The sequence below is a fragment of the Lactuca sativa genome, chromosome 4, assembly GCF_002870075.4.
Source record: "Lactuca sativa cultivar Salinas chromosome 4, Lsat_Salinas_v11, whole genome shotgun sequence".
In the NCBI taxonomy this organism is placed as follows: domain Eukaryota; kingdom Viridiplantae; phylum Streptophyta; class Magnoliopsida; order Asterales; family Asteraceae; genus Lactuca; species Lactuca sativa.
The window spans coordinates 165,761,942-165,765,646 of record NC_056626.2 but is presented as its reverse complement, the minus strand read 5'-3'; positions in this window follow the sequence as shown (position 1 = coordinate 165,765,646).

Here is a 3,705-nt window from a genome sequence, read left to right as displayed (position 1 = left end):
TAAAGATTTTGAGAAACAGGAGTAAAAGGCTAATTGGACTTAGCCAAAGTACCTACTTGGACAAAGTGTTGAAAAGATTCAAAATGCATAACTCCAAGAAAGGTGAGTTACCCATTCAGTGTAACGCCAGATTGAGTAAGACACAAAGCCCTAGTAGTGAGGCTGAGATAGCAGAAATGAGTCGATTTCCTTATGCTTCAGCTGTAGGATCGATCATGTATGCCATGACGTGTACTCGACCTGATGTAGCTTTTGCTTTGAGCATGGTTAGCAGGTATCAGGCGAACCCTGGCAAGGAACACTGGACCGTGGTAAAGAATATCCTCAAGTACCTACGAAGGACTAAGGACTGGGTCCTTACCTTCGGTGGGAGTGATGACTTGAGAGTTGTAGGGTATAGTGATGCTAGCTTCCAGACTGATAGGGATAATTTCCGCTCTCAGTTAGGCTGGGTCTTTACCCTAAACGGAGGAGCAATTTCTTGGAAGAGTTCCAAGCAGGAGACAGTGGCTGATTCCTCTTGTGAATCAGAGTATATAGCAGCAAGCGAGGCAGCAAAGGAGGCGATATGGCTAAAGAACTTCATTGGAAACCATGGAGTTGTACCAGCTATAAAAGAGCCAATGGATATTTTCTGTGACAGCAATAGTGCGGTTGCCTTAGCCAAGGAACCAAGGGATCACGGGAGATCCAGACACATCGACAGAAAATACCATTTTATCAGACATCGAATTGAAGAAGGACTCCTCATGGCGAAGAGGGTATCATCGGATGAGAACCCGGCAGATCCCCTCACGAAGGGACTGAGTAGGGTTAAGCATCTCCAGCATGCTCGGAGCATAGGGCTGAAGGATGATATAAGTTTTAGTAGTTAGATAACCCAGAAATTTGTAAAGTGTAATTGACATTTGATGATGAATAAAAGGTGTTTTATTTATGAGTAAAGTGTTGCTATCTCTTGTCGATCTTTTACTATATTTCTTTTGCATGTTTTGACTTCTAGAATAATTATGTTTGGTATATCATATTATTCAAACCTCCACAGTCGGTCATATGTCGGAAGTAGGTATGAATCAAGACTGTCATGATTGGTTGCAGAGGTCTAAGGTGTTGGACATGGCTACAACAATCATGAGTGCTCATAAGTTCTGAGCATTGGACTCAACCCACGCTCACTGGAATCACTTCATGGAATTTTATCTCGAGTGATCGTGAGACGGTAATATCATATAAGTCTTCAAGCCTAGAGATATGATTTGTTACTTACGAGTTGGTTATGCATTGATTGTACGTAAACGCATTGGTAACTCGATGTTATAAAACGTGCTTTTGTGTGTAATTCAATGAGTGGTAGAACAAACATATGAGTCGAAGTTTATCTGTTCCTTCTTGGATTAGAAGCTGATGTTTGGGCCCCTCGATGATTTTGTTTTGACCTATGTACCGGGCCCGGTCAGAACTAAATTGATGTGTTCAGTTGAGTTCTATGTCAAACAAATCGGAAATCGGGAAACAATTGCTGGACAATAAGCAAGACAATGTTCCATGTATTTGTCCGGCTGATATCTAGAACTGAGGATTATATGATCACTTATCTAAATGGCGCGTTCTAGTTCAACAGAGTTTAAAGAGCTACGATTGCTGATCGGTTCCTGAAGTTATACTTGCAAATATAGTTACTAGACTTATCCAAGTGGGAGACTGTTGGATATAGTGTCTAAGTCCATAACTATATTTGGTATATACTTGACCCGACCCGGCATGGTCCATTTGGGTTGCACTTCACCCGAACAATTTATGGATAATATTTGAGAATAGTACAAGTTATGATTTATTAATATATTATAAGTTCTAATATATTAATATAAGATCATATTATTTAATTAGTAGTGATCTATAATTAATCTAGGATTAATTTAGTAATCAAAGATATTACTAATTAAATATGGGCTTCTATATTTATATAGTGTGGGCTTATGCTTATTTGGAATGGGCTAGGCTTGGATGGAGAAGTCCATGGATACTCCATGGAGCTTTAACCCATGGATCTCATGGAAATGAAGAGACATGGGTATTAGGGTTTACATGGATGTAACCCTAATCCACCACACTATATAAAGGAGGCTTTGGCTCTTGAAATCACACTAGTTGACACATGTTGAGGTGAGGGCCGATTTCAAGAGAAGTGTGACTATTCTCTCAAAGTTCCAAGTTTGTGGTGATTTGTGACTTTCATTTGAGGCATCCACATTATTGGTGCTAGGCTCTAAAACTCCAAGGAGTCAACTACAACTACAAGGTAAGTGTTTCTACTAGCTTTATTTGATTCAAGTTCCCCATGCCATGCTAGTTAGGATATAAGCCTTGGAAAAATAATTATTTGCATGTATCTTAGACAAACATAGATCCAAGGTTTATTAGGGTTGCATGTACACTTAGGAAGTGTTAGAATGCTCAAAACCCATCAAGATTAACACGCATACTACCTAAAAAGATACTATTTTCACTATTCAATTTCAATTGGTATATTCCTCATCTTCCCGATTTAACGGCTACAAATGGACCCTTCACATGACCCACCGACTATCAAATCCTTCGTCTCTTATAAACATAAACCCGAACGGACCTCCGGGTCATCTCTCACTGTGAAAACCCCAAGATACTCACTCGAGGAGTGTTATACCTCCGAAGCCTTATCACAAGTATTTCAAGAAGACCCTTCGGGAATGTCACACATACAGCAGACAAGGTTCAAACATGAAAGCTTGGGACGGATGCGGTTAGTCTATCACTACGACGTGCATACGTGAGGATAATGTATAATTAAGATTCTATGGACATTAGATGTGTGCTTCCGCCCTATTTCCTGTTCCTTGTCTGGTTGTGGATTTGGGGCAGTCACCCATCCAATTGTCTTGCCAACTTTAAGTACATACGACCTATATGAAAAGGTTAATGATAGACTGACCAGGTACGAGTCATACCATGAACTTCGAATCAAGACTACCCAGGAGTACGAGTAAACGTCCTACCATCCGAATAAGCCTAGTCGTGTAAACAAAACCCATACATCCCCTACTGAACTAATCGAACGATAAACACTCAAACAGATCCATGCAGCGCTCAGAGGAGAGGTTAATACGTATAACGTAAGACAGCTAAAGACGTACGAGGTCGGCTAGGTAACACATGACCTCGGACTAGGAGCGGTAGTGTTCACCCTAGAGGTCTAGAGGTACCATCTCTACGACACGAATCATACAATCTTCACCGATCATAAAAGCCTAGAAGGCACGGAAGACGGGGCACGTTATCCCATGAACCGGATCTGGACACCAAGGTCGATGGATTCAGAAATAATGTCACGAACAAAGCACACGAAAACCCGCTACTCCCCTTCATCCAGGCATGGTCAAGACATGCCTGGACCTCAAAAAGTAACATCGGCGGACGAAAAGGAAAGCTGACTTCTCTACACGTGTGGGCAAGTATCGAACTTGTGCCAAAGCCAAGGTTGAATAAAGGAAGCTTTCGCGTTTCCTACAACAACTAGTGATACCTGAAAGGAAGTGGGAGCGGCTAATCATGGGTTTCATAACCAAGTTACCTAAGGCAATGAATAGCCTCGATACCATTTGGGTAACCGTCGTCAGACTGGCAAAATCCGCACACTCCCTACTAATCAAAGAAACCGATAGGAAGGAG